This window comes from Mirounga angustirostris, unplaced genomic scaffold, assembly GCF_029215605.1.
Source record: "Mirounga angustirostris isolate CCGP_5_RB_7025 unplaced genomic scaffold, mMirAng1.0.hap1 SCAF_6, whole genome shotgun sequence".
Taxonomy (NCBI): Eukaryota; Metazoa; Chordata; class Mammalia; order Carnivora; family Phocidae; genus Mirounga; species Mirounga angustirostris.
Genome location: NW_026991714.1, coordinates 111924863 through 111952610, shown reverse-complemented (window position 1 = coordinate 111952610; position 27748 = coordinate 111924863). Strand labels below are relative to the sequence as shown.

The 27748-nt window shown below is 41.0% G+C and overlaps 1 long non-coding RNA gene across 1 annotated transcript in view; it reads right to left on the bottom strand.

The window, feature by feature from the left end:
• LOC135364656 (uncharacterized) overlaps window positions 1-4793 on the bottom strand; it is a 56629-nt gene extending 51836 nt beyond the window's left edge. The window contains exon 1 of the long non-coding RNA XR_010412100.1: window positions 4654-4793. This is a non-coding gene — a long non-coding RNA (uncharacterized LOC135364656). The remainder of the gene's footprint in view (window positions 1-4653) is intronic.
• Between the last annotated feature and the right edge of the window lie 22955 nt (window positions 4794-27748).

Sequence of the window (27748 nt, the reverse complement as noted above, 5' to 3'; positions counted from 1 at the left end):
TAAAACCACACATTTACTTTGCTTCCCTAACAACCTCACTAGAATGCATAATGAAATACAAAACTGGGAGAACACTGTATCACCACTTGGAACTAAGGAAACATGGCACTCAAAGGCAAAACAAAAATTCAAAGACTCTGTGAACTAGAGTGCAAAAGCTCTGGATAAAATAAAGGGCCAACTGGCTCTTGCAGAGCTCCCTGTGCTTGGGAGTGGGTGGAAGCCTCCAGCAAATTCCCATCATCAATTCCAAGTTTCAAGAAGCAGGGCCTGAAGGCAAGTTTTGGCCATTCCATACCTGGCACAGTTCAAATGCAGCCCTGCGAGGGCCAGTGGTAACCAGCACTGCAGAACTAATCTTGTCGACATTGCACCAAAGAAAGGAGAACTTGCTCCAACTGGCTCCTAGTGGGGGAAGATCTATCTCTTCACAAAATATGTATGCTAATCCAGGGATCTCTGAGCTATCACCACCAGCAGCAACAATAACAGCAATGATAAGGAATGAGAGAGAGAAAGAGAAAAGTAAAAAGACAGAGAAGGCCTTCACCAGAGTGTGCAGGTACATTTACCTCTTTGGTACTCTCTCGTCTACTCGGACCACTCTACCTCCACCCACAAAAGAAAGAGTCAGCAAATCTAAACAAGTTCCCCTCACTCGTCCAGCCCTATAAACATGAATGATGTTCTGTGTGGTCTCTAACCATACCCACCTTGATTTCCAATCTCAGACATAGAGATCCCTCTTGAATAGGAATGAACAGAAAACAAAACAACTCATGATTTCTAAAGAAACAGAAATGACATGAAAGGTTGTTTTCTAAAACAAAGTATTCTAAGGGCAAAAGAAAAAAAACACCTTCAAGAAATATTTTTTTTCCTATATTTATCAAGATCTGAGTTCAAAATAAATGTGTGAAAAGAAAAAAATGAACAATCCAGTAAATCCTGTGTTCAGGTGAAAAATGATATTATCTAAATGCGTAAAGTCAATGACGGTCAGAAATGTCAGGTTAGAAACTGTGGACAACAAATAGTCAATTAAAAATCTAGTTTGTAAAATATCAAATAGAGCTCAGCCAGAAATGGTAAGAAGACGAATATAAGTTCAAGAAGAGAATCTACGGGGTACCTGTGTGGCTCCATCTGCTAAGCGTCTCAGGTCATGATCCCAGGGTCCTGGGATCGAGCCCCACATCAGGCTCCCTGCTCAGCGGGCAGTTGGCTTGTCTCTCTCCTCCCTACTTGTGTTCTCTCGTGCTATCTCTGTCTCTCTCTCTCAAATAAATAAATGCAATCTTTAAAAAAAAGAGAGAGAATCTACGAAGACAGTATTTCTGTGGGAAGACACACACAAACAGGACTACTACAGAACACATGAATAAGCAATAAATAAAGAAAAGAATTCTATTGAGTTGAGGACTGAGGGTCAACACTGAAAATTTTATTAAAGAGGTCTACCCAGATTGGTGATAGTGAACGCTCTGAACCTAAAAACCTAAAGGAAAAAAATGAATCTGAGTTCTCATTTAAATGACTCACTACGCATAAATATTTTCCTCTTCTTTCTCTCAGAATTTTATGAAAATGACAAAATTACTCTGAGATAGGGGGAAAATGGTAATGATATAATATTAAGAAGAATGCCTTCAAAATCAAAGAAATATAGAGTATTTTTAGAAGATAGTATGCTAATGGAATAATATTGATACCCAAACTTAATGTATCCGAGGACCCTTGAAATCTATAAATTAGAAGAAGGAATCTCTGAAAAACTGAGTTTTCCAAAAAAAGTCCCTCAAAAACAAGATCATAGAGATCAAGAGCAAGGAGCTGGAACAGTGTGAGCATCCTTACTGCGTAATTGTAGGATTACAAAGTAGTTGCTGCAATCCCCTGCTCTCAGTCTTGCTGTCTGCTATATTTTCCAAGTGGATAAAGCCTGCAAGACCACTTTATATAGACTGTGGGAATTCTGCAAAGGGGCCTATAAACGGTGACTTTGGGCTCTTGGTGCAGGGGGCAGGGCCAATTACCTCGTCCAAATAGCCTTCTTCTGCACCTCTAAGTAAAGCGAGTCTGCTTTTACCTTCCTGCCCACTGGGTGCAGTTGGTTTCCGCACTCATTGCTGTGGTAGTAATAACTGTCACTTGTGCCTAGGTAACTTCCATGGACAATGATCACAGCTGAATCTATAAGCTCATTAATACATGGAAATGAAGAAGCAGAAAAATAAAAATCAGACACTGGAGGAAGAAAGTAACTTATAAAACTTAATACCATGAAAGGGAGAAATCAAAATAAACAGGATAACTAATACCAACAGGATCAGAATCAGTACTGAACACAGAACGATTTTAACTATTTCATATTCATATTTTCATAGAGATGAAAGGATGCTCAGAAAAATAGAAAGTAATTATTTCTTTTAAAGCATGATTACAAAGATTAAAAATGACAACAACAATACAAAGATTGGATAGCAGAATTGTCAGGGATAAAGATTATTTTGGTGATTGGGAAGATAAAACTGAAAAATTATTCCAAGGGACAGTTTAAAAAAGTCAAGTCAATAAGAATTAAAAGACACAAAGCAGAAGACATGGTGGTTATATCTATAATAGCCAATATCCTTTTAAGATTCCTACTGACATCCAACTTTTTATCTAAAACCCTGGAGTCTAGAAAATAGCAAACAAGAATAAAGGAGTTTGAATGAAAAGAATCCTATCCCTATCAAAATTTGATCTGATATGAGGGGGGAAAATGGACGTTTTAGACATCAATGAAAAGAAACTACATATTGCTTACACTTACTTTTTCATCAAACGTGTTCACTAATATACGAACTGAGAAATGAGTATGTGTGGAGGATATTTAATGACACAAATAATTAACTTTAAATAGTTACAGATCACGAAGCTTTGGAACTTAAGTGAGTATTCTCTTTCTGAAAAATAAGGGTCCAGGAGGAAGAGAAAATTTCAAAACATACTAGAATTCTTGCCTTGTTACAGGAGCCTAGGGGTAGGCTATAGTTAGCAATCCACTTTTGACATTAGTAGGAAATTCTAAGTTTAAATGCATTTGCTTCAAAGTCAGTGTAACAACTAGTAGAACAGATATGTGGAGCCCAGTCCATGCAAACAATAGCAAAAGGATCAACCTGATAAAACTCAGGTAGAGGAACAAGAATCCATTGTAACTTAATGAAATAAAACCTGATAAAGAAGAAACATATCCTGCATCCAGAAATATTGTTGATTATATTTGATGAAAGTACTCTCATTTAAAACCACCTGGAAATATCAGATAAAATGCAATAAAATTTCTTTTACTTGCTTAGCTGAATGCTCAAGAATGTTAGAGAAATTTTCATAGTCTAACATCTAAGAGGAAAACTATTAAAGGGATCATAAGTGACTGAAGGCCTGGCTGTTCTAAGGGCATGTTTCAGTAATAATTAACCCAGGTTTGACCCTTAACCTCAGGAGAAAATGTCTTCAGTGCATATAGGTGAGGGTGAGACTGAATCTAATGTGTGAATCCCTCAGACCATTACACCTTCAGAGAAAGTTACCTGTTTTGAAAGACAAATAACAAGAAATTTTGATTGCCTTGATCATGGTGCTGGGTAAATAAAACAGTCCCTTCCAAAAAGTTATAATTGCCAGTCTCGTCCATACACAGGTAAGGGGTCTAAATTTATTCGAATGTTCCAGAAAGTAAAAATTCTGGATATGAACATGAAATGGTTCTAGGTCCTTGAAATCCTTTTCAGGAGAAAAAAGAAGGCAACCGTCTCAACTTTGTCAGAAATAAATACCTGGTAAAAATGAGTTCTCACATAGAAAGTCACTGTGAGCTAAAGTGAGCCAAAACAATAATCAAGAGAATTAAATCTCCAAGGAGTTCACACAGAGGAATTATTAGATACAGAACATAAAACCTTTACTTAAATGGTTTAAAGGAATAAAAGAGAATCTAAAATATGCAAAAGAAGATACTATTTATGAAGAGCATGAGTATTTGAAAAGTAAGCCAAATTGAACTTCTGGAAATTAAAACTTATATTCACTTAAATAAAAATTCAGTGAAGAGGTTAAAAAAGCAGAATAGATAACTGGACAGAGAAATAGTCAAGTAAGGGAGTGATCTCAAGAAATTACCGAGGAGGTAGCATAGAAATTAAACCTATGAAAGACAGGTTGAAAGACAATGGTGGATAGACTGATAAGGACCAACGACATGCAACTAGGGTCTAGAAAAAAATAGAGAGAGTGAAGGAAAAACAATATATTAGGAGTTAATTCTAGAATCAATCAAATACCTTGCTCTTCAGATCTTAGAAGTAAAGCAAATCCTAATCAGGAAAAATAGAAAGAAAATGATACCTGAGTGTTAGCTACTGTAACAAACCCTAAAATTTTTAATGACTCAAACCTGATAAAAGTTTATTTCTTTCTCTTATAAAATCCAAAATGAGAATGGTGATTATTGAGTGCCATCTATCATTTCTGCTCATATTCTTTTAGCTAGAAAACACACAACAAATTCCAAAGAAAGATGGGAAATGCAGTGTAGCTTTGCAGCCAGGAGAAGTAAGAAAAGGACATTGATGAATGCATAGCACTTTATCTGATACATCTTACCTTTCTCACCATGAAATATTCATTTTATCCTTCCCCTGTGCAAAGAGATAACCCAGTCCTTGAATCTGGTTCAAAGTTGAGTATTTCCAGATGATTCTCATTCCTCCCACCAGCTTTGTTTGTAGCTCCCCACGGGCCAGTGATCTATGAATAAAAATAATATGTTATATGCTCTCTCTTATACGCAAAGGTGGAGAAGGTACACAGTATCCATAATAAACTCATTGTGAAAAGGTGAGTCACTCGTTCATAGGACTAATAAAATCTGACTGTGCAGGCTTTGTGAAAACCACCTCCTTGTCTGTGGGGAACGTTCCTTGGAGTGATTTTCATTCTTCTTTCTGGCCATGTGTGAAGTGGGTGAAGGCACACAGATTCTCGTAAATATTAGGAGTTATTATAGTTAGGTAGTAACCAAACTGGACCACTAACACTGCACTGGTAAGAGTGCCAAAGTTTTGATGTTAGCACTTGATGATGGAACAAGTCTTATTGTATTATTTAAGGTGCTTCGGAGCATCAAAAAGAATTCTAATTTATTTGTAACATAAAAGGTACAAAAATGTATAGAAATAGATGAATAAGTCATTGAAGCAGAACAAGAGAGCCTAGGTATATATGCCAATTAAATACATGCAGAAGGCGCTTTTTTCAAATCAGTGAGAAAGGAATAGATGATTCAATTATTCAATAAATGGCATTGGAACAACTCATTCATTTGGGAACAAGATATAAATACTTCACACCATTCACAGAAACAGATTCTAGATAGATACAATAACTTTCCTTTTTTAATGCTATAAAATACACTATAAAACACATCAGAGAATATTCTCACATTCTTATATAAGGTAAGATCTTTCCTAATCAATATAAAAAAAAAATTCCAGCAGCCACAAAGTAAATGATTGACAAATTTGATTATATACATTTTTAGTATTTTTTTTCTTTTTTTTTTTACAGAAGATTTCATAAACAAAACCAGCAGGCAAGGAAGCCAGGGAAATATAATCCTCTGAAATACAGAGCAGGGGGAATAAGAGGAATGGATTTGATAACAAATAGACAAATAGAGTGGGGCAGAGTTCGTTCTAGACTGAAGAATGGAGTTCATTAAATGAGCAGGTCAATTCACACAAAAGGCAGCTCTTACTGACATTCCACAAAAGGGAAAAGCTAACCTGGCCACTCGGATCTGTATCAATGCTATCAGTTACGGAAAAAGACAAGATTAAGAACAATGACCCCAAGTTTAGTGCTTGAGATCATCCATGTTTCAAATGTGGAACATTTTGCTTACATGAAAGACAATCGTTGTGTCTATTTCAGGCTGAGAAACACACCAGACCCTATTAAAAACGGTGTAATCACAAGGGGCCCCTTAAATTTGAATGGTGCTTTGATATCTGCACAGAGCTTTCAGTTGTGTTATCTCATTTAATCCTCTCAAAACTATTAGTCCAATAATATCGACCTTCTTTATCTAAGAGAAATAAAAGCTGAGAGAGAATTAGACAACTTCCAGAATGTCAGTGAGCAGAAGAGTCAGGATTCAAATCCAGATCTTCCTCTGACATTCATATAAAACAGTGGCATTTCTACCCTACCCTCTGACATAAAAACAGTGATCTTTCTACCCTGTCTACCTGACCTCTCCCTGTTTATTCAAGGGAGTTTAAAAGAGTCTATAAACAAGTTTAAAAGACATCACAGTTTGAAGTAAATGATTTGCAACACATGCAATCTACAAAGCATTCCTGAGCCTACACTCTATAATGTGCTCCTTTGTACCAAGATAAAAGGCAAACAGACAGAAAAAAAAGTAAATGACAGAAACGGACAACTTAAACTATATAAATGCCCAGAAATATACTAAATTCTGTTCTCCCATACTAATAATTTAAAAATGCAAATCGAAAATTTGCATTTCATGCCTATCTATTTGGTAAAGACCAGGAGGTTTGGTTCTATTCAGAGTTGGGTATTTATATATTTGAATTTTATAATGACGCTTCATTTTGGTAATCAGAATACAAGAGAAGTAATACCAATTGATTAACAATTGATTAGAAAGCAGCTTATGTGGTATTTTCTACTAACCAAGACCAAGAACTCACCGGAGAAGTAAGTAAGCCTTTGACTTCCATTCGCAGTTCTACTAGAAAAGATCTGAGTATATGTTAAATCTCTGGATAAGAGTTCATTAAAAAACAAAAACAAAGATTGTTCTGTCAAGGAAGAAGAGAAGGTGAAAGAGGAGGAAGAAGAAGGAGGAGGAGGAGGAGCAAAGAGGAGGAAGGAAAAGAAAACAGTGATAAAGGGAAAATAGAGGCATTGGGACATCCCTGTTGTGTTGGAGGCCCAGGCAGTGTAGGAAGCAGCTTCAGTATGAAATCTCTTCCACCTCCAATTATCTATGTGGACATGCATCCTTGGCATAATGTGTATGGCTTCCAATCTATTCATCTACACCGATATTATGGAATTTCTGTGAAAGCTAAAAAAAAAAAAAAAAAAAAAAAAAAATCTGAGTGAGGCCCCTGTGTGGGAGACATCTGCTCTTCCCATTGTGTAGGGTTCATTCTGCCTTTTCTGCAAAGAATACCTCAACTTGCCTTCAAGGGTCTCCTCCCCCAATCCTTAGGTAATATTGCTGCAGGGACCCTAGGCTCCCCCTGCACGCCCCCAATTGCCCAGTCATTTTCTGTCTCTTCTCTCTCCTGTCCCTGTGTCTGCTCTGTCTTTCACAGTCTTCCTGAGAGGACATGTTTCTGCAGGGCGCGTGAGAAGCCGGCTGTGGGTCCTGTAGTTTGTATTTGTCAATTCAGATAGCGAATGAAAGACGTTTTATCAAAGCCACCTCCAAAACTCCTTCCCTCAGTGCCTGTGCTCGCTCCAACGCCAAAGACAATGACTGCCTCCTGGGGTCAGACTCCTGCCACTGGGCCAGCCAGCCAGGGCTACAGACACTCCGCAACCTCACGGCGTCCACTGTAACTGTGCTGGTGGGGTTTGGAAAGGAAGGTCTGTTCCCGGGAAAAGAGGGTACTGGAAGAACGTATCAGGTAGGTGCCCGCCACAGAGAGAAGCCAGGAAATAGAGTGCCATGAAAGCCAAAGGAAGGACAGTACCGGGATCCTTTCACGAAAGATGGCAATTGTTAATGGTGACAAAGCCTGCAGAGTATGCAGGGTTGACAGGAGTCTTTGGATTTAGTGGTGAGGCAGTCACAAGTGACCTTGGCAAGAAGGTTTAGGTGACCCACGGGGAACAAGTCAGAATGCAGTGGGTTGAGCCCAGAGTGAGGGAGACCGAGCTGACCATATCCGAGGGGGCGAGAATGCTATTAACCCAGGCAGAAGGAGCATGTGAAGGTTTGACAAGAATGCTATCGAGTTCATTTGTTTTCTTGCTATAGCATGACCATGGTCAGAGGCTAATAATAATCTCTTGACTTTACAATCCCTCGTCTGAGACAGGAAATAGAAGAGACCCTGAGATGATACTGGGGAGAGGACAACACTCCTTGCATTTTGGGGATTCAGGAATTCCCACGTGCTCTTAGGAAAGCACGTCCCTTTGCAATCCAAAGAACATATGCAGTGACCACAAGGAATAAGGAATGCCACAAAATTTCTTACAATATCCGTACAAGTAAGGTCAGTTATACTAACAATGTCATGTTTGTTCAATTCCCTGAGCGAGGCATATTCCTTTACGGTTATAAAACTTTTTCCCTCCATCCGTAGCCTCCTTCCTCCATCAGTCTGACACACACACACACACACACACACACACACACACACACAAAAGCCCTCTCTCCTCTAATACTTTCCTTTGTGGAGGTTTCCTGGAGTTACCCAGAGCGTTAATACTTTTCTTTCACCCTAATTCTGCATCTCTGGATGCCCCTTTCAGAACAGAGGCACTATATCAGGATGGTTCATGCACTCGCCTGCCGGACGCCCCCGCTGCTACACCGACCAGGAGAAGGAAGCAGTGCATTACAGAAGCTCGGGTGTGGGGTGTGGGGTGGGCACGGACAGCACTGCTCTTCTCCCCTAACTGGCTGCCATACAGGTGTTTGCACACTTACAGGCAATACCTGTGGCATGAATACACCTAAGTAAGATGACTTGGCTCCCAGCACCTGCCAGGAACCATCTCAGATTCTGTCTGCCATGCTGAGCTTTTCTTCCACACCTGTAACACCCCCTGGATCCTCCAGCTTGCTTTGGTTACTGGCTGAGACAGATGAGGATCAGCCCCACCCACTGTGCTCCATCCCACCGAAGAAAGGTGACCAAGATGGGGCGCCTGGGTGACTCAGTTGGTTAAAGCATCTGTCTGACTTTGACTCAGGTCATGATTTCAGGGCCGTGGGGTCAAGCCCCACGTCGGGCTCTATGCTCAGTGCAGAATCTGCTTGTCCCTCTCCTTCTCCCTCTGCCCCTGCCCTCGCTCATGTTCTGTCTCTCTCAAACAAATAAATAAATCTTAAAAAAAAAAAGGGTGACCAAGAGCTACAAGAACAGATGGGATTTCCTGGCATTTTGGCTCAGCACAGGGGAATGTTATACATGAAACCAGGACACTTGAGGGGAAATGCCTGAGCCTCAGCTGGGAAGGCTGCTGGCCACATTTGGGCGTCAGCCCTGCAGAGGAGAGGGTGGGCCAGTTCTTTCTAGAAATGGTGGGGTGGAGGAAAGAAAAGCAAAAGGCAGGTTAGCAATAGTCTGTGCTCATAAGTGACACAACTCTGACTTTTGAAGAGTAAGCTGGCATTTACCTAGGGATCAGTGACAATAGTACCCACTAGAAAGAGGTGAGATTGGCAAGCCCGGCAAAAAAAATGCCTTATTGCCTCTGTTCGGGGGATCTGCCCTGACACCTTAGATCTGTCAGTGGGAGAAGCAAGGAGTGATGGTTAAAGTCACAGGCTACAGAGTTCAGTTCCACCCCTTACCACCTGTGATCTTGAACAAGCTATTTAAATTATTAACATTTGGTTTTATCATGTAATATTTAAAAATTAAAAGTCCTAGCTGATAGGGTTACTGGCATTATAAAGCATATGAAACACTTAACATAGGAAGTGCTTAACCAGTACCTAGTAGGTGTACAATGGACAATTATTATGTGGAGGGTTTGCAGATTTCAGGATTTCCAAAAATTTGCTTTTAATTTTAGGTAACTTTTGTATTTGTTTGATATGTTTTGTTTTCTTATGTCATCAGTTGTGGTTTGGGTGGGAAGCTGGGAGAAGTTGACCTACAGAAAGCTATATACTATCTAGCAAATGCTGTATTTAACTGGAGCCTCAGAGAAACTATGTTACTATGGTTTTAATTTTTTAAGTATTATATTTTAATTATGTGCAATTTGATCATCCCAAAATGGCATAGCTCATCTATCCAATATAGTTAATAATCTACAAATGATATTTTCTCTTTGGTGTTCTGAGCACGCAATTTCCAACATTGGTAGGGGGGTTCCCCCCACACCACCAACACCTAATTCTTAGGATACCAGTCTGAAAATTCAGCTCAATCCTGACACTACCCAGAGATGGCATCAGATCCCACAGGTAAAGGGCTCAGTCCTACAAGACGGGATGCATGTGCATGGGTGCAGGTGCACACACACACACACACACACACACACACACACACACCCCTACACACTTCATGTGGCAATGGCAAGCCCAGACTGTTAGCTGCACTTCAGGCTCCTGACAACTGGCATAAATCAGAGGGTCCCATAACTTCCTCAGGCTCAATTAATTTGCTACAGCAACAGCTCACAGAACTCAAAGAAACATGTTACATACTAGATCACCAGATTATTGTAAAAGGATATAACTCAGGAAAGGCCCAGATGGAAGAGCTGTACAGGGCAAGGTAGGTGGGGAAGGGTTGTGGAGCTCCCAGGCCCTCTCCAAGCCCACCACTCTCCCCACATCTTCAGGTGTTCACCAACCTGGGAGTTCTCCAAACCTCTCCTTTTGCGGTTTTATGGAAGCTTCATTACAGAGGCACTCTTTGTTAGATCATTGGCCATTGGTAATTGATTCAACCTCCAGGCCTTCTCCCCTCCCAGGAGGTCTGCAGGGGGACTGAAAGTTCCAACCCTCCAATCACTTGGTTGGGTCTCCTGGTGATTTCCAAAAGTCACCTCATCAACATAACAAAAGACAATTTTATAACTCTCAACACTTAGGAAATTCCAAGGGTTTTAGGAGCTGTGAGCCAGCCAAGAACTGTGGTCAAACCCCAAATATATTGGAGAAATTCATATATTTTTGTCATCCAAATGACCAATTATATATTTCTTATAAATCACAATATCACACATTTCTTAACTCAGTATTCTGGGAAATCTGCCTTAATTGATTTTCTGACTATTGATGACATTTTGAGCACTTTATTCTCGCTAAACATCTATATGAAAGAATAAAATGGACTAGTCCTATGTAAAATGCCTTGTCACAAAGATTTAAGGCACTGTCAATGCCTATATTTATAAAGTTGTTTTAAAAAACAAACAAGGGGCATCTGGGGGGGCATAGTCGGTTAAGCATCCGACTCTTGGTTTTGGCTCAGGTCACGACCTCAGGGTCCTGAGATTGAGCCCTGCATCAGGCTCCACGCTCAGTGTGGAGTCTGCTTAAGACTCTCTTGCTCTCTCCCTCTCCCTCTGCCCCTCTTCCCTGTGCTCGCACTCTCTCTAATAAATAAATCTTAAAACACACACACACACACACACACACACAAAGAAAAACACCTCCGCAGCTTTCGACCTCCCAGAATCTCTGATAATACACATGGTCTGGAACTTGTGTGAGTTTTTCTCCATCAGTGTGGATTTTGGGCTCTTCATGAGTGCAGCCTCCCTGCTTATCAACCTCCTCTCTTACCACTCTGCCTGGTTCTCCACGGTCCAGCGACATCAGCCTTCCTCACTCCTGGTTTCTGGATCTCTGCCTGGCCCACTCTTTTCCCTTCTTTGGAAGTTAATGTCTACCTGGGTTTAGGTCCCAACTTGAGTGCCTCTAATACCATATTCCCCTCCTAAATCTTTTTATAGCACCCTGTGCTTTTCCTCATAGCCCTTATCACAAATGCATTTACGGTTGACCCTTGAACAACATGAGGGGACAGGAGCACCGATTCTCTGCCCAGTTGAAAACCCATGTATAACTTCTGACTCCCCAGAAACTTAATTACTAATAGCCTACTGTTGATGGGAAACCTTACCAATAACATAAACAGTCGATTAACCCCTATTTTGTATGTTATATGTATTATAGACTGTATTCTTACAATAAAGCAAGCTAGATAAAAGAAAATGCTAAGAAAATCATAAGAAAGAGAAAATACATTTACAGTACCATACCGTGACTGTGAAAAAGCCCTAAACAAGTGAAACTGTGCGGTGCAAACCCATGTTGTTCGAGGGTCAACTGTAAGTGGTTATTTATGTCATTTTAACTTAGTTGCAGCCATCCCTATTAACATGTACTTTTCATACTGAGAGACACCATATCTTTTGGTTTACTGCTCTATTATTGTCAGCATTTAGCCCAGTACCTATTCAATAAATATTTGTGAATTGGGTAAATAAGTGAGGGAGCAGGTATGAGAAGCCAAAGCTGATTCACCTTGAGGCTGTGGCTCAGGCTTGGGATACAAACACATCTTTGCTATGTCATTGTCCTGTGGCTCTGAGCAAGAAACTGAACATCCCTAAGGCTTGATGTTTTCTCTTCTGTAATATGCAGGTATTATTTTATCCTCTCCCAAGTTAATTGTAAGATATAAATTAGGTTGCATCATGTTCACAAATACTTATTACCGTGCCTGGCACATGGTAAGCATTCAAAAGTTTGTCAGTGCTCAGGTGCTCACTACTATTGCCAGTGAAGTAAAAGAGAAATCTAACTATGACTGTGACCTATGCCTTGCCTGTGTCACTAAAACCCAAACAGCTGATGTTACAGGAGAGCCAACGGCAATGGCAGCTCAAGTCTTTCTCAAAGCTGATCAAGAGTATGCTGATCCCACGATGGCACAGGAAGAACTGTGGCCTCTTCACTTAGCCTGAGAGACAAGTTATCATCTGGGTTGTGGCATCACACAGCTTCTCCCAGGAGAGCTGCTGGCTTTCCAAATGGAGCCAAAATCTGATCCTCAATTACACTGTTTAAAATAATGGATAGTGTCTTTCCTTCTGGGAGTGCTCAGCAGGATCTGATAATCATCACTTTAGCAACTTCTAGTCACTAGCCAGCATTATGAAAGAAACAGAATATTCCAGCAACATGTGGTCTGGGCAGACACTTAGACTTCACATCTAAATTTACAACACATCGCACTCTGCCACCCCCAGGAGTCCACACAGTCTAGTAGAACCCATGAATATCTAGCTCCTTAGAACCCAGCCTCTCCAATTTCCATTTCAGATGGCTTGTCCTCTACACTTGCAAAACAAAATCTTTTCTAAAAGTCTATTTAATCACTTTTCATTTCTGATTAAACCTTGTTGAAGATTATGTTGTACCAGGGAGAGCACTGTTCCCTTTAGAATACAATCTCTGAAAAACTTCGTAGGAAAAAGCAAGTTAAAAATGAAATGTTCATGGAGTCAACTATTATTACTACATGAATTCATTTTATAATAAAATTTCAAGCAGTACATCTGAGAGAAAACCATCGCTAACTAGTTATGAAGACAAGGCAGGATTCATTCAGATAAGAGATGGTTTAGGGGAAAGAACTTCTTGGCCAATTTCCATCATTATTGAGAACAAACACATTATATGCATACAAAATGGAATTTCACATTGAAGCTAGTCTCAAGATTTGGAACTACCTAGCAAGGAGTAAAAAAAAAAACCAGTTTTGCCATAGAGTTGATGCTAGAAGGTCGATCCCCAGTCAGGGATTACAGTTGCCAACTCTCTGGCCTCTTGAATCTAGACGAGGTTATGTGATGACCAAGCCTCATCAAGGATAAATGAGCAGAAGTACTCCTTGTTACTTTGGGGCAGAAACATTTAAGAAGTGAGGATGCTGTCTTCATCCTCTATTTCCCCATCTGTTGGCTATTTTGTGAGGAACCTGAGGTTTTGAGGAAACCACAGTTGGAAGGAGTCTGGATTCCATAATCAGTGTCTGGAGAAAAGCCACTTATTGACCAGGAATATCCACACTGTACTGTTTCATTATAAGAAATACATTTCTCTTGTCTAAAGGCATTGAAATTTTATGAGTAATTATCACAGCAGTTAACATTGTCCCAATTAGTATCTTCTTTTAAAAGGAAAGAAAGTCATACATTTTTTAAAAGGTTCTTGGGAACTTGAAGTCATCTAAGAAATCTGACAGGGTGAGTGGGATTCAAATCCTGTAAAGTGGCAGCTCTTTGTTTAATATATGACAAGATTGATCATGGGCACATGTTTGTTCTACTCACATAATTTCTCTGGTGTTTTTGACTTTGCCACACTTTGGAATTCAAATAACTATTTATGTAATATTATCAATTACTAATTTGTGACCCTTCCTCATTTTTGACATTTGGCTACTTGACTCTCTGGCCCCTGTAAAGGAAATTGCGGACCAGAGAGTCACCATGTGTGAGTTCATTATTTCTTCCCCAGTGCCTAGAAGGTATGATATAGGCAACAGTCAGCACTTTTGCTGAGAGACAGGCCAGAAAGTCATACCTCTAACCCTCCAAAATCTATGAAGCAGATGAGCTGCAGGCAGGCAAAGCCCTTACCAACTCTCAGAAGCAGCAAGAACTTGGAGAACCAGATCCTTGTCCACTCAAAGGATGTGCCTGGTTCCAAGACTGAAGGTAAGGTTCAAGTTGATTAAGACAATGGTGGTCATCAGAATCAGAATTATTGTTATTTTTTTTACATCATCTAGAGACTCTGTTTGGGTCTCGAGCTGGGCTGGGGTTAACTGCACGTTAGACCAATTTCCTTATAATATACATTAATACTTGAGAACTACTATATTAAGCTGTAAGTTATAATACATAAGCAGCCATGAAAAGGTAGTATAACGATTGATACAAAAACGTAAATGGAAGTATTTTGTTCTAACATTAAATAAGAAATGGAAAGATACAGCTTTTTAAAGAGGAAAAACACATATATCATCTGCTAGAGGTTACCTGAATTATAGGTCCTGTCCTTCTACCATAGAGTCTTGCCCAGGTACCTCAGCCCCATGGAGACGGCACACGCCACTATAGGCTCTTAAATAGGTGAATGAATTTCTGTAAGGGAGAGACTGAACTCTGAAGCAGTATCAGGATCCATAATAGCGCTGGCATAAGGAAAGAGGATATCCAGAGAAGGATGGAGTGACATAGGGTTGTCCATCCTTTGTGGACACATTTCAACCCAATGCTAAATTGGTTTCATAAACTTTCTACTTAAAAACCCTAGTGTAGGGATGCCTGGGTGGCTCAGTCAGTTAAGTGTCTGCCTTCGGCTCAGGTCATGATCCCAGGGTCCAGGGATTGAGTCCCCCATCAGGCCCCTTGCTCAGCAGGGAGGCTGCTTCTCCCTCTGCCTGCCGCTCCCCCTGCTTGTGCTCTCTCTCTCTGGCAAATAAATAAATAAAATCTAAAAAAACAAAAAACAAACAAAAAAAAACCTAGTGTAGTGGAGCAGTAGAGTAATTAAGAGTATAGATTTGGAACTTCAGGTCTAAAACACAAGCATCCATACCCACTATAGAGAATTGGTCTAAAGGAAAAGGTGGGGTAATAATTACCTTGTTCTAGGGACGCCTGGGTGACTCAGTTGGTTAAGTGTCTGCCTTAGGCTCAGGTCCTGGTCCCAGGGTCCTGGGATGGAGTCCCACATCAGGCTTTCTGCTCAGCGGGGAGCCTGCTTCTCCCTCTCCCTCTGCCTGCCACTCCCCCTGCTTGTGCTCTCTCTCTCTGACAAACAAATAAATAAAATCTTAAAAAAAATAATCACCTTGTTCTCTATGCATTATGCTGAATATGTCATCCACAATGCAAGATGTTACCTTCCAAAAGGTAAGTATTCCATATATGTAATTTAACATATACATTTATACCATATATATTGATATATATTCTGAGTATCTGGGATGTTAGCCCTATCCTTCCATAGATGAATTAAATCAATATTTGATGAAAGTTCTTTCCTAGTCCCAGAAGTTCATTGACATGCAGCATCCTGTCCATTCTCCTTGCCAACATCCTAAAAGCAATATAATACCAAGGGGCATATGTAATAGAGAATAAACAACAATATGCAGAGTACATATCCGGACTCAAAGCCTCATTCTTTCTTTTTACTGCTCCTGTTAGGCTCACAAAACCACTGCCTTTGAATGTGAGGTTTCCCTTCTAACACTCCTAGGTGATGTCAAGATTCCTAAGCTATGTGGATTAGTGGCTTTCTGATTCTAAAATCCAGAAGTCAAGGCCTTCTTCTGTTGCAGGGACATCCAATGGTAAATATTTATTCTTTAGGGGGTCAACATTTTGTGCACAATTTCAGTGGATTATTTATCATTTTTTCCTGGTCCACTACTCCCTTTTGTTACCCTCTCTTTCCAATTCAACTTCTCTCTGGAAATTGCAGCCCCACAGCAAAAATGTTGTCCCGAAGTTGCCATCACTCATTCCACTGAATGCCCTGCTAGATCTGGCCCCTCCCTGCACACACCCCATCATTACCCGTGCTTATTTATAAGCATATCTACATATTTTCAGCAACCTTGCTGAGGCTCAGACAAGTTCCTCTATGTGATAAAATATTCAGAGAAACTGCCTGTCGCGGTGGTCGGGCTCAGGGTGAGTACCACTTGGAAGAACACTGCGTTCTTTTTGGGTGAACTGCCGTGTCAAAGAGCCGCGACCGCAGCTGAGGGTTGCTCACCAGGGCCAGTGAAAGGCAGCATCAAAGGAATGATCTGAAATGTGAAAAAGAATCAATAATCATTCTTCAAAATGAGGCCTTTTCAAACATGGCAAATGTCACTGGCTCTGGGCACCACTACTTGGGATTTATTCTCTCAAAAAGGGCACCTCCGCAGGGTTGGAATAAAAAGCCCTGGCATGTTATTCTTTGAAATGGCAAAATGACAGAAAAGCAGGCATGGGAATTCAGACCCAGATGCAAATTAAATGTGCATAATTTCTTGGGGTGTTTTGATCCGTCTTCTCTTAAGGGCTGTGCTGCTAAAGTAAGGGTGGTCAGGGGAGGTGTCCCTCAGGTGCAGGGAGGGTAAGGACAGAAGGTGTCCCCGCAGAACCTGGACACCCTCACTCACACCCCAATTTCAAATGAACATCAAGAGTGGGAGCTAATTACTTGTTTCCTCAGCTGCTTCTGTCTCACACGCCACAGCTCAGCATTTGAGCCCCCCGTCCCCCTCGTACCCACCTGTGAATATTTCCATCTGCCTCTGATTATTCCACTTCTCTCCTTCCCTTGACCCCAAATGAAGCTCCCTGGATTACTCTGATGGCCTCTCCTCTAGTTCCTTAAGGCTGGTTTCTCATTGCTTCCATGCACTCATCATGTTTACATCAGAATAATGGGTCCAACACAGGTCTGATCATAAACACACCTCCTTCTTACCTCCGAATCTGTTGGGGGTAATCTACAAAAACAGTACAATCCGTATCCTTCCCAGTGTAGCTCTGGTCTTTTTTTTTAGCACAATCTCCTCTATGAACCCCCAAATCCCTACAATGTCATTACAGCTACCCTCCAAATATACTGTGCGTAAACGTGTGCCATGCCTCCTCTCAGTTGTCCACCAGGGAGCAACTTGTATCTACTCTTCAAATACCAATGTTTATAATGGAAGACTTCAGAGTGATAAAAAGCGCTATAGGTACACACTGTACATGGAAGGATCTCACAGACAAATACTGAGCGAAAGAGAAATGTTACAAAAGAGAATGTATCACATAAAATCCACTTCTGTGAAACTCAAAACCAGGCAAAATAAGTCCATAGTGATAAAATCATAGTCACCTCTTGGAGGTGCAAGACAGTTAACTCGGAAGGGGCACAAAGAAGCCTACTTGGGAGATAGAAATGCCTCATCCCAGACTTTGATCTGGGTGATAACCACACGGGCACATACACACACACATCTGGATGGTAATTACATGGGCATATACATGCATAAAAATGCACTGAGCTGGCCAATGAAGATGTGTCTGTTACGCCTCACTTAAAAAGGAAACAAACACCAACAGGTAAGTGACCTTTGGGGGAAGCTTTTCTTACGTTCAACTGGTCACCACATCCCAATCTCTGCCCATAAAACAAACACCTCTCTTCTTCATGTTCCTATGGCCTCTTACAGCTACAGCTTTAACAGATGGTTCTTACTGGCGTCTCTTTTGCTCTTAGCCTGTGGCATCTTTATAAACAGGGATTGAGTGGCATTTTCTTTTCACCCCCAGCACTTAACACAGAGTTCAGTCAAACATTGCTGAATGAATATAATAAGAGTCACAAATAGAAATGAGTGGGCCCCCTGTGTGTGGGGGGCCATTCCTGCTGTAAATGTCCCTTAGCACGCTGTGTACTTCTCAACAGGCAGGACCCTGAACCATCGTCCTCTATCGCCTCCATGTCTGTTCATAAACTACACTGTCTTCCCCATTAAGAAACTGAGTGAAGGCAAAGTAATTTGCCCTCCAGACCATGCTGCGCTGGGCCAAGAAACCACACACAGTGGGCTCACACACAGTCAGTTGCACAAACATCAGGCTGGTTCTTTGTTTAAAGAAAGCAAAATTAATTTGTAGCTGTCAGTCAGTTCGGCGAGATTTGCTTCACTTCCGAAATTTATTGACAGGCTCTAATAACAGGCACTTAAATTGTTTTTTCTGGAAGCAGGTGACAAAAGGCAGGAACTGGAAATAGGATGTTCATCTCTTGCTCCCAAGCAAGACAGAAAGAGGCCACTGTGTTCATATAGTTTTTATACCATTTTCAAATCTTAATAGACATTTTTGCTTTTGGAAGTTTCCCAAATTAGCTTGCTGTTTTTCTTTATTACTGCAGGGTTCATATAGTCTGAGTGTTTTGGCAAGGTTTACAGCACAGAGAGTGAGGGGGAAAAAAGCCGCGATTGCCTATAATAAAGAGGGTGGCGAAGACTCAGATTCAACAGCCATTTTATTGAGGGATTTCTGGTGATCAGCACTTTGACGTATTTTAATTCAAATACTCTTCACAATAATGCTGTGAAGAGGGATTTATGAGACCAAATTTACAGATGAAGAAATTGAGAGCAGAGAGGTAAAATAATTGCCCAATTCCACATAGTAATGCTAAAGTCAAAATTTAAATTAATATTTCTCAGGCTAACTCCTGTAAAGTCTGATGAGGTAATAATTTGCAATTTTATAGATGCAGCTTTGAGGAAGGAAAAGGTCCTTCCTAACTTCCCTCAAAACTCATCACTATGTTTACTTTACTTCAATAACCAGCCTCCTAGACTAAGATGCCTCCACCATTTCAATCAACTCAAGGCAATATTTACAGACAGCTACTAAGAAACACTTATGCATCTGTTTATTTTTGTACATAGTAGGGAGTCATGAGAGTAGAGAGAACAGCCTTTGCCCTCAAGGAGCCCCCAGTCTAAAATTAAGAGAGTTGGGCACTTCTCCACCATGTACAGAAAGTCAGGAATTGTCTTAGTGTGATGATCTCTGTACTTGTTTCTCAAGCCAGCAAAAAGCGGCAGCCTCCTCCGAAATCACTCAAGCCTGTGCTCAACACGAGTTGTTGCTATTGTGGATCATGCGTCCTCAAGAGATGGCCATGGGCTGCATGATCTTGGGTGCCAAGGGAGCCATCTCTGTCTCCTGGACTTCATGCTGGATGTGAGGACAACACTCTAAATGTAGAAGGAATTGCTAAGGTCATAATGCTTGTCAGGGACTCAGTGGGGAGGGTGCAGGACTTGATTTCTTTTCTTTCTTTCCTTTTTTTTTTTAAAGATTTTTATTTACTTATTTGACAGAGAAAGACACAGTGAGAGAGGGAACACAAGCAGGGGGAGTGGGAGAGGGAGAAGCAGGCCTTCCGCGGAGCAAGGAGCCCGATGCTGGACTCGATCCCAGGACCCCCGGGATCACGACCCGAGCCGAAGGCAGACGCCCAACGACTGAGCCATCCAGGCGCCCCAGACTTGATTTCTTTTTGAGGAATTGATTACATCTACTGCATACAGAAAGGATTAAATGCAGAGAAGTTAGTTGTAGGTTAAAGATACTCCGTTCCACAAAGATTCATTGAGGACCCACTGGGTGCTAGGGTTGTGAACTCCAGTGAGAAAGGCAGATGTAAATAATTACCACTCAGCGTGGGAACTGCCCAAATAAAATAGGGACCAAGTGTTATGAGAGCACAGAAGTCACATCTAAATCTACCCAGAGTAACTGAGACAAGTAAGGCAAAGATAAATGGAAGAGTTTTCCAAGATGAGACACCAACATGTACTCTGGCACAAAGGCATTAAAAAAATGTCTCATGTATCCAGAATGATGGAGGCTTTGATATGGTTATACTACAGGTTTGTGTTGGTGGTTCTTTTGAATTGTTTTTCTATTTGTTGGTTTTTGGTTTGGTTATTTTTATTCTATTGTTTATCTTATTGATTTTTCCTTTCTTCAATAAATATTCAAAATGTGAGTGTACTCATTTAAAGGTAGTGGATCAGATACCATATTAGGGTTCTCCAGAGAAACAGAACTGAGAGAGAGAGAGAGAGAGAGAGAGACAGTAAGGGAGGGAGGGAGATTTATTTTAAGGAATTGGCAAATGCAATTGTGAAGGTTTGGTAAATCCAAAATCTGCAGGGTAGGTAGGCAGGCTGGAGACCCAGAGAAAAACCCAGGCTGCAATTCAAGACCTAAGGCTGTCTACTGGCAGAATTCCTTCTTGCTGGGTTTTTGTTCTAATCAGGCTTTCAATTTATTAGATGATACCCATCCATGCTAGAGGGGATAATCTGCTTTACACAAATTTCATCAATTTCAATGTGAAATCTCATCAAAAACCCCCTTCACAGAAATATTCAGAATAATGTTTCACCAAATGTCTAGGCACCGTGGCCAGCCTCGGTGACATATAAAATTAACTATCAGAGGACCATAAAGTAAAGAGATGTGTTTGAAGTTTCAAGGATTTTGTTTTTATCTTTTGGGTCATACAGAACCCTTGAAAAGTTTTAATCAAATTATGATAAAACCTCTGATATATAAGATAGGTAAAGTTGCATTGCAAATGATACCGAAATTTTTAATTGAACAGATGCTAATGATATTAATGGAGACAAATATAGAAAGAAAAATGGGATTGGGTCTTGTTGAGTTTGAAATAACAGCATGACAGCCAGGTATAAATACGCACGAGGCAGTGGAAACACATGTGTGTGTGTGTGTGTATGTGTGTAGCTCAAGTTAGAAGATATAAATTTTGAAGGATGCCTGGGTGGCTCAGGCGGTTAAGCGTCTGCCTTCGGCTCGGATCATGATCCAGGGTCCTGGGATGGAGTCCCACATCAGACTCCTTACTCAAAGGGAGACTTCTTCTCCCTCTGCCTGCAGCTCCCCCTGCTTGTACTCTCTCTTGTTCTCTCTCTGAGAAATAAATAAAATCTTTTTAAAAAAGAAGATACAAATTTTGAAATTGTTATTATATAATGACTGCTAAAATCACTCATTTACAAGGGACAGAGAATGAGAAAGAGCTGAGGGTGGTGCTCTGGAGAATACCAACATTTTATATAGTGAGAGGGAGCAAGGAGAGGGTAAAGGAAGAAGAATTATGACAAAATGCCTAGAATAAATGGTGAATAGACAATAAAGAAAATGTCCCTTAGAACATGGAGGGAGGAATGGGCATGGGATCAAAGGAAGTATAATAAATTATGAGCAAAACAAAGTCACAAGGGTCTTCTTAGTAAGCCATCCTAAATACCTGTGGGTACAGAAATATCTCAGCCAGAAGGCTAAAGGCGGAAGACAGGGGGTAATAGGGAAAGCCATATCTGGAAATGTGAGAACTTGAAACTCGAAGAAAGCTGCTATTGCATCAGGGTCAATGACCAGGGCAAAGGGGAGGAAGAAAGAAAATGAGATATGCCGAACAGCAGAGGTGATATGAAAAACTTGATACACTCTCAGAGGAATCATTTGAAAACAAAGTGGTGGAGGAAGTGAAGGGTCTCAGGGGAGTTTTCTATGACGGAGAGGCAGCCAGCATTTATTCCCCACCAGTCCTCTTCTTTCCACGTAGACGGTCATTGTTAACAGAACACTCCAGGCCTCTCTCTGCAACCTTCACTTACTCTTCCCCCATGGTGTATGGAGTAACTTATCTTTTTTTTAAGACTTTTTTTTAAGACTTTATTTACAGGGGCACCTGGGTGGCTCAGTTGGTTAAGCATCTGCCTTCAGCTCAGGTCATGATTCCAGGGTCCTGGGATTGAGCCCCCATGTCAGGCTCTCTGCTCAGCAGGGAGCCTGCTTCTCCCTCTCCCTCTGCCCTGCTGCTCTGCCTACTTGTGCTCTCTCTCTCTCTGATAAATAAATAAAATCTTTTTTTAAAAGATTTTATTTATTTATTTGACAGAGAAAGAGAGTATGGGCGGGGGAGGCAGAGAAGGAGAGAGAAGGAGCGGGGGGGCGCAGAGGGAGAAGGAGAAGCAGACTCCCAGCTGAGCAAGGAGCCCGATGTGGGGCTCGATCCCAGGACCCTGGGATCATGACTTGAGCCGAAGGCAGATGCTAAACCAACTGAGCCACCCAGGTGCCCCTAGAGTAACTTATTTTATTGGTAAAGATGAAAACAATAAAGTGCATGCCTATAACTCAGAGCCTCTCTCTTCCTCTTAGGCAAAAGAAGGGCAGTTTTGATATCCCTTCTGCTAATTGTTTTTCTTAATATTCAGTAGATTCAGTTAATTGTGCATGAAGGTGAGATGCTATTATTAGGCACTTACTTCTTAACTGGGATTAAAGTAAAGGCAATATGGGCATGTTTTGTCATCCACATCTAGACTGAGCCCCCTGAGGACAGAGATGGGCTCTTCTCTTACTGCATTTCCCACAGTATGTACATGACCCATAGGAGGCACCCAGATAAATCAGGTTTAATTATTGATGAATGAAATGTTTCCTAACTTCTACAACCTTCATTTTTTTCTCTCTTCCTTAAATGGTTAGGTAGCAGAAAATTTAGGCAAAACAGGGCTCTCACATATTCGATACAAAAAAAACAAAAAACAAAAAACAATATTCATAGATAAGAGGAGTTCCTACAACAATAAGGAAAAAAGCCAAGAATCAGAAAGAAAATAGAATAAGAATACAGATAAAACATTTCACATAAAAGGAAATAAAGCAGCCAATTAACAGCCAAAATGATGCTCAACTTTATTCATATCAGAGAATGCAGATTAAACAACAATAATTTCATTGGTTCACAAGATTAAAAAGATTGATGATATCTAATGTTAGTGAAGGTTCAGGGACACAGTCACTGTCTGTTACACTTTCAGTCGGTGTATAAATTAAGGAAGCCTTTCTTGGTAAGTGATTTCACAGTGGCATCTAAACATTAACTGTGCATATCCTTTGCTAAGTAATTCCATGCATAAAAATTTATTTAAAAAATACTAATACAGGGCGCCTGGGTGGCTCAGTCAGTTAATTGTCTGCCTTCGGCTCAGGTCATGATCTCAGGGTCCTGGGATCGAGTCCCGCATCGGGCTCCCTCTTCCACGGGAAGCCTGCTTCTCCCTCTTCCATTCCCCCTGCTTGTGTTCCCTCCCTCACTGTCTCTCTCTCTGTCAAATAAATAAATAAAATCTTTTAAAAAATAAAAAATACTAATATATAATTTCAAATATATATGGGGCAATCACGGTCTTTTCGGCATTTTAGGAACAATCTTAGTTTGGATTAGTAGGGGCTGTTTATACAAATTATGCTACAATTATATTATGGAATAGTCCTTAGCAAGGGCTCTCAATCTCAGCATTGACATTGCAGTCTGAAATGCCTTTGAACTGGATAATTCTTTATTGTGGGAGGTGGTCCTGTGCATTATAGGATGTTTAGCAGCATCTCTGGCTTCTATCCTTCTTGGCTCCCCCTTTTCCACAGTTGTGACAACTAAACATGCTTCCTGACATTGCCAAATGACAGCATGTTTCCAGGCATTGCCAAATTACAACATGCTTCTAGACATGGAAGCCAAAAGACAGCCTGTGGTGCTGGGGCAAAATTATCCCCATTTAAAAATCACAGTTCCACAATAGAAAAAAGAAAGCACCTAGTAAATATCAGTGTTTTAAATACTAGGGTTCCAAATAAAAATTTCACACAAGTGAAAATAGCACGTTACAGAAAAATAGAGCACATCACTCATGTACTAAAAAGACAGAGATGAACATATATATGTTTGCAAATGAGGCAAGCATAAAGTGAGTGTAGGAAGATGTACACCAATCTCCAATTGGCAGTGGTTTCCTCTGAGTGGAGAATAGGAGTTTGGGAGCTTTTTCTTTTTTCTTTTTTTTAATGCTTTAGTGCATCTAACTAAAGGAAGTTAGAAATTGCATTCTACTACAAGTAACAAAGCCTTGAAATTGGTAATTTGAGCAAGTCCAAAGACAGGCAGTCCAGGGCTAGGATCACAGGTCCACTATGTCTTCCAAGACTAAGGTCATGTATTTGATCTTCGGTAGTCTTATGTGCCCATCACCTAGTGCTCATGGAATGGGTGCTCTACTTGGACCATCAAGTCTTCCTTCCAAGAAGGGGAAGGACAGCCAGGTACCAGGTAAGCTGAGCCCACCCTCTCCAATTACATGTCATTGACCACAACTATGTCACATAGCCACATCCAACCAAAAGGAATCTATTTTTTAAAATTTTTATTCAATTTAATTAATACATACTGTATTACTAGTTTCAGAGATAGAATTTAGTGACTCATCAGTTGTATATAATACCCAGTGCTCATTACATCAAGCGCCCTCCTTAATGTCCATCACCTAGTTACCCTATCCACCCCCCACCTGCCCTCCAGCAGCCCTGTTTGTTTCCTAGAGTTAAGAGTCTCTTATGGTGGGTCTCCCTGTTTTCATCTTATTTTATTTTTCTTTCCCTTCCCCTATGTTCATCTGTTTTGTTTCTTAGATTCCACATATGAGTGAAATCATATGGTATTTGTCTTTCTCTGACTTATTTCACTTAGCTTAATACCTGCTAGTTCCATTAATGTCACTGCAAATGGCAAGATTTCACTCTATTTGATGGCTGAGTAATATTCCATTGTATATGTATATCACATCTTCTTTATCCATTCATCTGTTGATGGACATCTAGGCTCTTTCCACAGTTTGGCTATTGTGGACATTGCTGCTATCAACACTGGGGTGCAGGTGCCCCTTGGAATCACTAGGTTTGTTTTAAGCTGGCATCTTACCAACTTGAATACAAACAATGATAGACAGCTAACAACAATGCCACATGTGAAATGCTTTCAAAATAAAGGAAAAGGAAAGGTAAGAAGTAGGGGAATGGAAAGAAGGGAGGGGGGAAAGGGATGAGTATAGAAGAAAAGATGGAATGGCCACAGAGCTTGAAGACAACAGGCGTGGGTCTGAATCTTGCTATCATCACTTCCATGCTTTTTGATGGAAAGCAAATTAGTTTCTTTGAGGCTGCTTTCCCAATTATAGAATGCCAATCTTACAAAATGGCTGTAGGATTAAATGAGATCATTTAGGTTATATTCTTAGGTGATTGCGTACAGTAGGTCCTAAGTAAAGTGGATTCTCTTCCTCTTCCTAGGATGCCCACAGCCTATTGAATATGAGAACATTCAAGTGCACATATGTGGTTCTTTAGTTGTTCCATGGATGTCATGTTGTACCTTAAGAAGAGCTCCTGCTTTTCAAGGGCAGGGACTTTGGGATCCTGTGGGATTTCATATAAAGTATGGGTATCTTTTATACCACATCCACACTCATTGGACATCACGTACCTTCTGCCCTGGACATGGGCAAGGCTGATGACACAGTGATGCTAGACAGAGGTGAGAATGGACCTTTGAAGTGAGGCCCAAGAATTACTATTGTGGAAGTGAGTCCCTCAAAACATCAACAGGCCTAATCCACAGTAGCTGGATTGGTTATGAGACACTAAACACGGGAAATGAAGGACAAAGAGGAGTTCAGAAAGGAACAGGGAGAACCCCGTAGTCTTTGCATGGTGGAAATTTTGCTGAGTGGAAGTTGCATTTATGTGTCATGGGGAATTATGGAGGGGACCAGAAAACCCTGGCACATGTATGCATACACACACACACACACACAAACATACACACACCACTGCACAAATACCTAGGCTGGAGGAATCCCACTGATTACTTTCTCCTCTTAGACTGTCCACGTCAATCCCACCCCAAACACAGACCACATCTCCACACCCTGCCCTCAGAAAGCACACTCTCCTTCTGGACTTCCTGGTCTCTGTGAAGGCTATCTCCATTTTCCCTACTCTTAGGTTCATAAGCTCTTTTATATATATATATATATATATATATATATATATTTATTTATTATTTTTATTTATTTATTTATTTATTTATTATTTATTTATTTAGAGCAAGAGCAGGCGGAGGGACAGAGGGAGAGGAAAAATCTCCACGCTGAGCATGGAGCCTAACACAGGGCTCCATATCATGACCCTGAGATCATGACCTGAGCAGAAATCAGGAGTTACACTCTTAACCGACTTTGCCACCCAGGCGCCCCATGGGTTCACTAGCTCTTGAGTCTCCTTCAACTCTCCAGTCATAAAATCACCTACCAATCTTGCCTTGCACAGGTGGTCCTCTCTTTGCATTTCTACCACCATTACCTCAAGGTCTATGGGTTATAGTTCACATTCCATCTTTACCTCCATGTCACCATGAAAAACTTTGTCCATCAACTTCTGAAGCACAGTTCTCTCATCACAGAGTGCAGTGTTGTCCTTGTTTTCTAGGTAAGTAAACTGAGGTACAGAGAAGTGAAAGACCTTGACCAAGATCACATGGCTTGTACATTTCAGACACAGAACTTGGTCTTTCCAGCTCCAGAGCCACATTTTTCTCACGATATCACACTGCTTTTCAGGCATCAGGGAAATCTCCCCCTGCTCCTGGAAGGTGGTCGACTTCCTGCCTTTCTCAGCAGCCTGTGTTTCAGCTGCTTCCACACTGCTGAAAAGCAAGCCCAGTACTGAGATCCCTGCTGGAAGCTATAGTGAAGCCAACATCAGGTCAGGATGCTATTTACTGGGCAGTGGAGCTGAGGAGGGATGAGTGCCAGTGCCTGTGACTTCTGTGTTTTAATATTCACTTAACTTTGTGGAGAGTAATTATATTCCACTCATTCTATACCAGCTGGTATTTGCTTCATCCTCCATCAGGCATCAACAGAGCATGGGGCTACAAGACAGAAATATTACTCTGGCAAGCATAAATATTTCATTTTTCACACCACAAATGCGTTGATTTATTAATTAGCCTAAGGGCTGCTGCCTCTATAGAGCTGAAAACGAAGCTTCTCTGCTGTGTGGATTGGGCTTGTCTGGGGCACAGTGCCCGTGGGTGATGCTCAGCTGGGAACATGGCCCAAGTTTGGCAAACAGCCTCTGGAATGTCCAATCCAAACTTCACAGGCCCAGCCTTGCCTTTTGACTGCTCACAGAAGCCTCACGGAGAACTTCTTCCACCTCAAAAAAAAAATTTATCTCTGCCTTTCCAGAAAATGTAACTGGGACCAGAGCCAACTAGTCTACCTACCAGCTGGCTACTGAGATGAGGCTGCTAACTTGCTAAGGGGTCAGTACCTGCCATTGACCGAGCTTTTGAAGCTACGTGACCCATGAGAGTTGGATATTCAGGAAAATGAATGGAGTCTCCCCTTGAACTTTAGCCATAAATGTTGGGTCAGTGGTAGGGCTCAGGGCCCTTTCTATTTATAACTGACCAAACACTGTC